The sequence below is a fragment of the Epinephelus lanceolatus genome, chromosome 21, assembly GCF_041903045.1.
Source record: "Epinephelus lanceolatus isolate andai-2023 chromosome 21, ASM4190304v1, whole genome shotgun sequence".
Lineage (NCBI taxonomy): Eukaryota > Metazoa > Chordata > Actinopteri > Perciformes > Serranidae > Epinephelus > Epinephelus lanceolatus.
The window spans coordinates 37,955,855-37,968,421 of NC_135754.1; the positions used below are offsets into that span (position 1 = coordinate 37,955,855).

Below are 12,567 nucleotides of genomic sequence, written 5' to 3' on the forward strand. Positions count from 1 at the left end.
CTGGAGCCATATGGACACAATAATAAATGCATACAAGCAAACACTTGATAGCACATCATCAGGCTCAAGTGTATCGTAAACCCTTGGACATGAGACGGTAATAATGAGATGAGGAGAGAATGATCGATCCGCCCCGGTGATATGAGGTTCAGCGCTCGCTGCTCTGACGTCAAGAGGAAACGGAGCCCGTTCTCTGCAGGTCCTGTGGTTTCGGCACTTGAAAGGGACAGTGCAGAGTCCACACGAAATCCCCTCGGAGAAGCTCTGCTGCTGCTCCTTCGGTTCTGGCTGTCCTCTGTGTAGCTGCGCTGAACTCTCTCAAACCTGATCACACACCCATGGGAAGAGCTTTGTTTCAGCAACAGATTAACTGCTGAGCAGATGGAAGAAGAAACTCCAAGGTGGAGTTCTCATGGATGGATGGATAGTAAACAAACAAGGAATAAACACAAATAGATGAGTCTGAAACAAACCTGTACTGAAATATATTCTGATGATGTACTCTGCAGTGATGGTGCAAGTATTAATAGATAGACAACAGTTTTGCTAATTGATTAACAGTTAATTTTCTTTACGTTCTTTACGTTAGCCTCTAAATGTGAGGATGTGCTGCTTTATTTATTAGAGATAAGATGAGACTTTATTTATCATCATCATTTATCATCGAGTTGTATATTTTTGGGTTTCAGTTGGCAGTGTTGGGCTCGTTACGTTATATATTTCTCATTACGTTACTTATTACTCCCTGCCAACAGTAGTTCGTTACACCACTTGTTCTATAACTTTTCCGTTACACCCTATAAAATTGGTAATTGCTAAGCTCCCCAAAATTCAGATGTGTGCACCTGTGTGAATCTCAGGGTGGTCACTGGTAAGTGTAGCTACGGCTAGAAAGCATGCAAATGATCTTCAGTTGCCTGTGACCTGTATTTCCTCAAAGCTCTGCCTGAAAGACGGAGAGTCACTTGTGGAGCAGCATTTCATCCACCACACATCGAGCCACGAGCTCCATCACTTCTTTGAAACCTGAATCAGTTGAAGAGTAAAATCCAATTTCAGTTGTTCAGCTAGTGTAGAGCGACAGCAGACCTCTGCGACCAAGAAGTTTTTTTTTTTTTTAGTTTTTTTTACGACGTGTTTTTCGCAGTGGCAAAAGTTTTTGTGCGACTACCTGCAGCAACAGTGTTTTTGTCATCTTTCCATCTGACAAAATGAAAGTTAAAGTAATATTTCCGGCCGCTTAGGTAAGCGTTTCCATCTTCCAAATTGGCATGCTGCCTTTTGGCGTGCTTGCGTAGCATGACGATTATGAAAAGTAATCCGCTGGTGTGATTGTTGTATTTCAAGTCAGTAGTGAAATGATAACAAATAGGATTATTTAAAAATTGGATACAGCCAGTGTAAACCCCCCAGTGGTGGGTGCCACATCAGGCTGGTGGCCAACAGCAGCAGTGGGTCTAACCTGTGTAACGGCAGCAACAGAAAGTTTGGTAATCCGGCGGAAAATCGGGGCTGTCCATTCCCCCAGAGGTGGGGTTTGCGCTGGCTGTACTGCTGCCTGCTCTCCTCCCGGCGGCACAGTTTGTGGCAGCGGCAAGTGAGGCGGAGGACACACTGTGATTTGAGGCTATCGAGCCAACGTTAGCTACATGAACAGGAAGTTGAGGATGCATCTATTAGCCTTTAGCTCCACTTAGCAGAAGGCTAAACTATTAGCAACATTTAGCAAAAACAACAACTGTTAGCAACAATTTCTCTCCATCTCTGAAACTCTTCACTGATATTGACACGTGGGTTTTTTTAGGTTGCTTTGCAGTGTAGTTGTTGCTGATGCTGGAATAGTAATGTTCTCTGCAGGACTCTCTGACACTGAATGAGGCTTCACCACCTGAAGGGACGTGCATGCTATCTGCATTTGTAGAACAGCCAATAGGAACACACTCTCTCTGTCATGACCTGTGATTGGCCAAAGCCTCCAGTCACAGGCTGGATTTTCTCCAGCCTGAAAACAGAGACAAGAGGAGGTACAGAAGTCTAGTTTTCTCTCAGAACACTTGAATTTAAGTATATGCCCAAAGTTTATTGTGGTGTTTTGCCCAATGACGCCAAAAGTAAACTTGCTTCTCCAGCTTTGACACACTAAAACCTAATCCCTGAAATGCTGTGAAATGAGGGTTATACTGTATGTAACCTAGATATCTATAACAAGATGTTCCAGCTTTAAGCCTGAAGTCTTTTGACCTCACCTAAACTCTGCTCACTGTGCTCCCTTTCTCAAGGTGACGTGGCAGCTGTGTCTAAACGTTGTCCTAAGAGGTCCCCATCTCGTCTGCCACAGCTGCACACACTGTGGACCAGAGGCCATCTTCTCCCCAGTCGAGGTCATTAGGCCTCAATTTTCCAAAATCTGTCCTTTGAACTCAAGATGCCACAGCCTGAGGGCTTCGGTCTGATCACTAAGTATTCCTCTGCCTCCCAAACCCATTGCCAACTGGTGAAGCCTCACGCCATCTCGTCTGAGCACACCTGCACTCATGTCATCAGGACCTGGAAAGGCTCACTCGCACGGCAAGCTGCTTTTAGTTCATTACCCGTCGTCCTTCAGTCTTTTTACTTCCTGAAAGACCCCATTTGCCACACTTACAGCACAGACTCCCACAGGTCTCCGAAGGGACTGGGCAAAAAGGCCCTGATGCTCTAATTGCACTAAAATCAGGGCAGTGCAGTTCCAGGCCGCCTGAATATCACCCAGAGGTCAGTGGATGTAGCTGGAAGTGAAGAAAAAAGTGATTTAATGTGTGTTGATGTTTCTCTTGTCTTAGTTCTGGAGGGGAAAATGGAGGCCATGTGCAAAATAAGGATAGGGACCACGTCATCGTCAATGTAAGATGCATTCTCACACAACATCATCCTTTGCTTAGTTCTATACATTTACACCAGGAATGTCAGTTTCATGAACACCCATGAGCCAGTTGCTAACCAGTTGATTTTTAAGGAAACAAAAGCAAAATAATGTGAAATACACGAGGCCTTTCCTTTTTAGTCCGGCACTCCATTGAGTCAATGAACTTTAGCACCGCATTTCAAAACACTATCCATTTAGTGGGGTTTAAATTCTTATGTTTTGTGATGCCTTATTTACTCAGTGGGGCAACCTGGGGGGCAGGTCGCAGGATGGGCAAAATGTTTCCACAGCCACACCACCTTGGTTTGAGACAGCATTACCAGCGGTAACTGCAGAATGAGCGGTGACATCAGCTAGCTCCCAGCAGGCCTGGGTGTTGCACAGGACACTGTGGCGGTGGCGCTAGCTAGCCAGTGTAGCATAAATATCTCTTAGCTTTGTTGTGGTACTGCAAAGTATTGGTAGGCTACTACTGCTAAACTGAAGAGTAGCAAAATGAATTCGCTGAGCTGGTTAGCGGGACAGGCTGAAAAAGATCAAAATATTGTCAGGACAGTTTTTGAGCTGCTTTTTAGACCGATGAAATGGCTTTGGCATGAGGAACTTCCACTGCTGGGTTTTATGGTGGGGTCTTAGAGATGCTAACAATAGAGCAGCAGACTAGCAGACTTAACGTTATAGATGCCCAGGGGATGTGAGTGGTTTCAGCCAACGGATCATACTGGACACCATTCACAAGGAAAAATTGGCGCGTTTTGGCACATGCAGTCCAGAGAGAAAAGGCCTAAGCTGAACGGGTGCACTTTGGACTAATTGAACCACCAGTGTAAGTACGTTCATGTGATTATGTTTAGGCAAAACACTTGATTATGGTTAGGAACAGGTCATGTTTTGGCATAAAATACATGCTTTTGGTGGCACAATCACAGTTGGAATTGTGACTGATGTTATGCAGAAAAAATATACTGTTTTGTTGTTTACTAGTCTTGAATAGCGGTCTGCAGCTGGCAGCCATCTCGCCTAAGCGCATGCACATATGCGCTGACACTACGGCATGAGTAACAAGTTTGTTTCGATATCACGCCTCTTGACTTTAGTTGTTTGTTTACTTTCCTCACTTGTGTTTCTCCTCTCGTACATGGAGCTGAACTGCCAATCACAGTGATTTCTCCCACTGATGAGCTCCGCCCGCTCAGACACCGATTCAGTGTGTTGAATTGGCCAAAAAAAGGAGACGGGGCAACTCGTGCCAACAGTGTGGGAAACACCACAAAAACCAGGACGACACATGCTCACTGTGACGGCCCAACGTTGACCAACGGCTGACCATCAGCTTGGTGTGTCCGGGCCCTTAGTTTCATATGTGAGCATGCTAACATTAGCTGTTTAGCAGTAAACAAAAAGTGCAGTTGAGGCTGATGGGACTGTATGAGTTTGCAGGTATTTAGCCATTAATCAAAGTATTGGACTCATAATGTATTGAGAAACTGATCAGTAGGCAGATGTTGATCTGTGTTGGTGATGCAGATTCTTCCAGTTGCAGAGTTGCTGCTGCTGAGCACTGACACCAGACTGCCCGGCCAGACGGAGTCCGCTGGCAGAATGAAGCAGCTACCGCTCCTTTTTATGAGTCTCCACTGCTGCTTAGCTCCAGTCTGCTAGAATCATTTTGGTGTATTATTACTAAGTGTGTGCATGTGCAGTACATGTGTGTGCTGTAATATTTAAGTAGCTAAAAGAAAAATGGTCTCCACGGCCTCACAAATCACAGCTTTCAATGGGATGAAGGAGGTTTGACAGTTGGCTGACTTTTAACGCTGTAGGAGTCAGAAGTCAAGACATTTAGGTTGTATTTGAATTATGTCTCCATTAAGGGCGACGCTCTGATTGGTTTTCTAGAGGAGCATTGAAGTTGTGATCAATTCAGGGCAGCACATTGCTGCAGCCCGTTTGTGAACCTGGAGACGATCAAAATGAGAGGAAAATGTGACATCATAAGGCATACCATAAGTCAAGACAGAACGTTTGTGGTTGGACATGTTTTTCAGTAGTTACAGAAGCCTGAGTCGCGTGTGCCTGCCTCCTCTGTGAATCATCTCGATGTGACAATATTCATTTTCTCTTTTACAGTTTCTGTTTTGCTGGAGCATTTTAGTTGATTTTGTTGCAGCTTTTTTTTGCAGTTGGTTTTGTTTTGTTTTTTCCACTTGTACCAGATCTTGTGGTTTTCGCATGACGAAAGTCCGCAAGCACAACCTTTTCCGGAACGGGGTGAACAGACTCGGCCAATAGGTCCTTGAGTTTCCACCGCATAACAACAATGTTTCAATTTGTCTAATCGGGGGTATTTAGGCTAAGTAAACTATCACTCTTCAGGATTTCATCTGCAGCCACAGCCCAGTCATGCAGACCTCTTATTCAAACCATTTGTGTGCGGTCGAGAGTGGGAGTGGGGAGAGCAGCCAGTGGAGATGACAGGGGGATTGGATAACTCAGAGAGAAAGTCTGGGACGCAGAGAGTGAGAGGTCTTGGCAAGGAGCTGGAAACCACACGCAGCTTGCGTGATTGTGGTTCTCTCACAGATTTCTCTGCTTTTCCCTCTTTACTTCCTCTTGCAGCGCTCTGAAGCACCTGCATGCCTCGATGCTTGACCTTTGTGACCTTTGAACTTGTTCAGAGAGACAGTTCAGATGTTACGTCACCTCGCCAGTGCAGTTTGGTCCGTGAGTATTTGGACAGAGATGGATTATTTTATTTTCTGGCTCTACTCCAGCATATTAGATTTGAGATAAATGACAATGTGAGGATTGAAGTGATGTCTTTCAGTGACAAGTGACGGACTCATGGCCCTTTTTACAGTTCATAATCGAGTCAACTGTGTTTACAGTTTGTAGCCCAAAATCACAAAACAACTGCCAGCAAGCCTCTGAAAGTCTGACACCCTCTCATACCGAAAGGCAATGTGAGGTTTTGATTACACACTCTAAGATTTGTAAAGACTGGGGATCCTGCAGAGTTACTGTTTACAAGACTACAGCTAGATTCCTTTGGAGATTATTTCCCATCATGCTCGTGGTGGAAAATATTACACCAAACTCCATTTAAGAAATGAAACATTTAACAATTCCTTGCAAGTCTGCAAAGATACAACTCTAGAAACACAAGATAAAACACGCCGTTTTAATCTCTGAACTTTGACTTTAAGAACAGTTTGCTGATGATAGACTGTTAGTAAACAGTATGGTGGGCGGGGCTTAGCTGGAGGCAAAACAATTCACCACAGACATTAGCTAGCGCTAGCTAACAAGTTCTGCTGTCTTGTTTTAGACGATGGAGGAAGATGATGTGAGTGGTGCATTCAGAAATACTCATTCTGGGTGTCTGAGCACACTCTGACACAAACTGGACCTTTCATAAATTCGGAGCGCTGTCTGAATGTAGCGTTCATTTTAGTGTAGAACGTCAGACTGAATTTACCAACGCACCATGTCAGGTCACTCACTCTCCGGGACCGCCAGTGTTACTTGAATAAGTAAACACTGACCAACGGGACCAGACTGGCCGACCCGTATGCTCTCACTCAGTGGATGGATGATGTCACAGGAAGCCAATCTTACAAAGGAGGACCACACTTGTTTGTTTTGCTATGGAAGCTAACGTTAGCTAATGTGCTAAAAAGTTAGCGTTGCAGAGAAATCCAATCTTCCTCTTAATCCCTCCCCAGTTTCTGATGAGGTGGACATGATAACCCTTAATACACATAACCTTATTCATCCCTACAACAGGAAATACTTTTTCCCTAACCTGATATGAAGTGTGCGCTGCACATGTGAGCATTTTTGATGATGGCCTCCGTCCAGTCCTTTGGTCTTATCACATTTAACCATAGTTGTCTTTGTTTTTGTTGACGGGCAGTGGCGGCTGGTTTTGAGCCAGGACTCCTTCTATTCTGGCTCCCAATAACACAACAAGACAAACACATTTTAACACTCCTATGGAGCCTACAGCCCTGTGGGGGAGAGGCAGCTGCACCTCCAGCTGATAACATGACGTCATCGTGACGTCGGCCCTGAAAGGGTCGATATGTACTTCTACATCAGCAACATTTTCAGTAATTTTAAGGTTACAGTTTGATATTTGTTTTTTTACTCCAGTAAAGGCTCTGAATGCCTCCTGCAGCACTTCCATGTCCACCATGCCGTATCCAACACAACCAACAACCTCACTGTAGAGACGTGTACCCACAGCACCAGGCCTCGAGGTTGAACAGTACAATATGCGATGGTGCAAATAGCCACACAATCACCAACACTACCTTTTATTCGTGAGGTCATGGCACCGCTTACCTTACCCAACTCCTCCATCTCAGTTTCCTGCATCGATTTAGGATCATAACTGGCCTCATAAAAGTTTGAGAGGGGACGTGAGAGCCAAAATCCAGACCCAGCCAGCAAGTTTTAATGGTACAGGTTTATAATGAAACACTCCTTGAGCCTTTCTCCCAAAGCGCTGACGTTATCCACTGGACACACGCGCATATTAAAAGCGCACGCTATTTATAAAGTGTGGGACTATCAGCGAGGCAAGGCGGCAGGGAGTTGAGAGGATGTGGAAGGCATTGTGTGTATGTGTGTGAGAGAGAGAGAGAGAGTAAGAGAAAAAGTGCTCCAAAATGACCGCTACTCAGAGGTTTATCTGCCTCGGTTACACAGTGGAGTTTTGTCATGAGGGGTTTGGCCGTTTGAGCAGATGAGCGGAGCGCTGTGTTGTTGTAAAGAGCAGATGTTTTGAGGTCACTGCTTCTCGATCCGCCTCCCTGCAAGTGTTGACACTTGTGGGTAGGAGTCATACTTAATGAGGGAATCATGATGTGTGGGTTGTGGCCCATAGGAAACACAGAATGAGCGCCACGGCCATTCACATCCTCAAGCTCCGATGATTAGCCAGAGCAGCACCCTGCAGGTCCCAGCGTCGAATCAGTGTAACCTCTTGTTTGACGCTTTGTGCGGTGACATTTCTCTCACGGCGGCGTTTCTATTTCAGGTGCATCCATGTTGTTCATCCCGTAGCCACCTGCCCGCCGCACACACACTCTAATGAATTCTTCTGTCTGAAGTTCAAATATTCCCATGTGTGGTGACCTCCAGCCTGTGGCGTCTGGTTACCGCTCTCACCCAGCAGGCCACTTTCAGCATTCCTGCACTGCCCGGCCAATGAGCACACACCTATGATGTCATTTCCTGCTCGAGGGGCTCCTGCTCTTTCCTTCGTGGGTAGCAGGAAGTTTTTTCAGTGCAGCAGACGGTATCTCAAACATGACTCAGGTTAGTCTTGATCTGATACCTCTGAGCGTTACCTCCTGAAACGATAGAGTCATAGAATATCTCTCAAATTGACTTTCAGACTCTCTCAGAGCCTAAAATTACTCTCTGATGAATTATGTTTGATGCACGCGATGCTTCGACAGCTGCCAACGGCCCCTGACTTTAATCTTGTGTCATTTCATACGCTTCATCGGCTTCAACAAAACGCTCTCAGAGGAGCGTCGTGCAGAGATGCAGTCGTCATTTGTCAGTTGTGACTGTTATCTCGAGCCGGCAGGACTGACACATGGAAAACCCAATGACTTAATGTATCACAGAGGCTTCAAGGGCCCTGGGCTCTGATTGGTGGACGCGGAGACAGGAGTAAACATGAAGCAGCATCTGTAGCTCTTCTGAGGCAACATCCACTGATGAACTGTGTGTGTGTGTGTGTGTGTGTGTGTGTATGTGTGTGTGTGAGCCACAGCAGGAACTCATGAACACAGTCAGGTGCTCGTTCATTGTGCTTCTGCTGCCATCTGCTGGTCAACAGTGGAAATATCCTCTTGTAACAGAAATTCATTTGGTTGAAATAACAAATATTTCAGATATTTTAAAGAAGCACTTTACGATCATAATTAATTAAAACATGTTGCTCAACTCCTCTACAGTTTATTAACACATCTTGCCTCAATAACAATAATAATCTTTATTTATAAAGCGCTTTACAAAACAGAGCTACAAAGTACAAAATAATTAAAACTGACAAGATATGAAAACAACTTTTAAAAGAACTGATAAAAACACTTTAGTGTACAAAAACAGAGGAAATAAAAGACAGTTTAAAACTCAGGTAAAATCAGTAAAGACTCTCCGATAGAAGTATGCTTTAAGAAGGGACTTAAAAGAGATCACAGACTCGGCCGACCTGATTTCCTTGGGCAGACTGTTCCAGGGTCTCGAGGCCCTGACAGCAAACGCTCTGTCCTCTTTAGTTTTCAGCCTCTGGAACAGTCTGACGTCGATTAATAGATAGAATACACTGGAGCAGGAAGACTCACCTGCCGGTTCCCTGTGCGTCGGTCAGCTACAGCAACACCAGAGAGAGAGAGAGTAATGTATAGACTAATTCGGCGAGCCACTTGTGTATGCCGCCATCTTGCAGCGGGGCCATTGCTGCAGTGACATGTGTCAGTCATCAATTCATTATGCTGTCATTGTGAACTGACTCTCTACAATAAAAGCATCATGAATAGCTGGATTGATGATGTTAGACAGTGGCCTCCAGTAACTGATGAAGGTATCTTAAATGAGTACTGATATTAATATAGAAATTAATCATTTGTTTGAGCGATAAGCAGGAAAGATTAGAGTAATAGGGAGATAATAGACTGTATCATTAAACACTGTGTAATATAACGTTAGCATACGTTACGTGTGCTGACGTTAGCAAGCTAGCAGCGTGACATTTAATCATTATGGACAGGCTACGTGACTAAAAACAACAACAACACGTGTTTGTGTTTTGTTTTAGGTATTCAAGAATATTTTATTGATGGCCTGGCCTCCGATGACCAGAAAAACAGCAATTAACGTTACAGGTCTCTGATTGAGGGTCAAAATTACCTGAGCTCCGGATGGGTCGGGCAAATTTTACACCACCTTTTAGACGACCATCACATCATATTGAAGGCGATCAATATTGATCGCCTTCAATATGATGTGATGGTCACGTACCCTGTCCATAATGATTAAATGTTACGCTGCTAGCTTGCTAACGTCAGCACACGTAACGTATGCTAACGTTATATTACACAGTGTTTAATGATACAGTCTATTATCTTCCTATTACTCTAATCTTTCCTGCTTATCGCTCAAACAAATGATTAATTTCTATATTAATATCAGTACTCATTTAAGATACCTTCATCAGTTACCGGAGGCCACTGTCTAACATCATCAATCCAGCTATTCATGATTCTGTCATTGTAGAGAGTCAGTTCACAATGACAGCATAATGAATTGATGACTGACACATGTCACCGCAGCAATGGCGCCGCCACAAGATGGCGGCATACACAAATCGCTTGCCAAATTCGTCTATAAGAACAGGACGGTGTGCCGGCGTTGCTCTGCAGTTGTAGGAGATGTTAATGGAAACACATCTATACTCACATATTTCCAAAGAAAAACACTGTTCAAGAGACCTGGGCGGTATCAAGGTATTACACCCATATCCTCCTGAGACCCTGTGTCCTCATATGAGGACATCACATTTTGGGTTTACTGCACCTTACACTTCATTCGGCTTACTTTAGACCCGTTGTCCTCGTTTATGGACACTTTTATGCCATCTAGTGTCAGTAAGAGCACAACACACTAATCAGTGTAAAAACAAGATGGCAGCCATCTCTGCCAAGTCAGTCTGTAGCTGATCCTGACACAAAAGTGGACAAGGTCTAAAACCTGATCACATTTAATGGTTGAAACTTGTTTATTTATGATTACTAATGTTTGCAGTTTGATATAGCAATATTTGACCAACTTTAGCAACAGCAACAAGCTAAGACGCTGTTAATTAGAAAATACTTGTTTGAAGATGTTGGGACTTTATTATCATTGTCAGTGTTTAGTTTTTAATACTAATCAGGTCCTATTGATCCCAAATAGCTCAGAGAAATGTAAATGCTCAGGAGGATATTCTGACATCACCCAGATGTGTCGATGACCAGGATGAGGACAAAACAAACCGGAGGTCAGCTCCTGATCCCCGCTGCTTTCAGGCAGCCTTAGGACGCAAAGCAGAGCGGGATACATCAGAGACGCTGCATGTGTATTAATGGAAACACACTGAACATGATAACACAGTACGGCATCACACACATGTGCAGATCACCAGCACCCTTCTATCATGTGGAGTATAATGATGTGATGACACACAACAACCTTCAGGTGATATTTGTTCTGCTGGTACAATGATGGATGTGGAGCAGTGTGGATGAATGAAAAATGAACTTATTGGATAACACATAATGTGACATTGTAAATGTAATATTACCCAAAATCCCGTTGGTAACATTAGTGCCAAAACGTACTATATTATGTGTTATATTACCAACACTGTCATTAGGTCACCATGGATACTACTCAACAAAACAACAATACCGCCCTGTATTTTAAGATAGATTTTACAAAATACAATATTTAGTCTGAGCGGATACGGACACTGAGAAGAGAAATATTAATGGCCATAGATACATCATTAATTGGCATTAATAGAAAGTCTCCTGTCACAGGAAGAGAGCCAAGAGGAGGAGCAAAGGTTTTCTCTCACACCACTTTAATTACAATATGCTCAAAGGTTATTTTGGGATTTTTGCCAAGTGATGCCAAGATTAAACTGCCTATACCAGATCTAACTATTGTAACTACTAGAGTAATATTTAACAATATATCAGGCTGATAATTATCAAACTGTCAAACAAGCAAAATAAATATAAAAATGAATCAATATTAGCACAGTAAAATTCTGGGGGAAATTAACCAAAGTTAAAACTAGAGAAACACCACAAATTATTGCATCACATTAAATCACAATGTGTTGTAATGTGGGAACTGTAATTATCAGATCATGTGAACACGACTTGTTGAACTTCCTCGACCTCCAGGATGTTTGATTGTGGAGTAATTCAGAGTCTCAGAGGGAAACGAGAGGAGCAAGACTGCTGCTTCCTCCTGGATAAAAAAAGCAACCTGTTAAATTTAGCTGTGTGTGTGTGTGTGTGTGTGTGTGTGTGTGTGTGTGTGCTCTGTGAGAGTATGATGAAGGAGCTGGGGGGGGGGGGGGGGGGTCACAGTGGTGGATGTTCTGCAGCAGGCAGACTAATTACAGCTCAATTAACCCCAGAGGAGTTCTGCTAACGGTGCTCAACATTAACTTCCAACTATATTTAACTATATCAGATCTTAAAACTCACTCTAATGCCTTCCGCTCATTTGACTGTTTCTTTTTAACTCTGCACATCACAACACCAGGCAGCAGTGTGGCTCTTTGGGACGGTTGGTTCGACACTTTGGTCTCGACTGAAGTTTCCCAGTTCATCAACATCATTTACAGTTGAAAAAAGGTAATAAATCACAGTATATTTTATCGCAATACTTTTTGCAACATATTTAAAATCACAATAATATTGTATCATGGATCTTCTGGTGATTCCCACCCCTAAAAGATACTATGCAGCATTTTCCTAGAGATTATTTATGTCCTAAAATGTCAGTGTGGCTCAATATATGTGGTGAGATGAGACTGGACTTCACTTATAGCGGGACATTTCCTCGATCACAGCCGCTCTACACCA

General features: G+C 43.6%; 1 protein-coding gene across 1 annotated transcript in view; it reads left to right on the forward strand.

Annotated features, from left to right (window-relative positions):
- The window catches only part of hid1b (HID1 domain containing b), a 78,415-nt gene that overhangs the window by 25,208 nt on the left and 40,640 nt on the right, over nucleotides 1–12,567 (forward strand). The window lies entirely within an intron of this gene.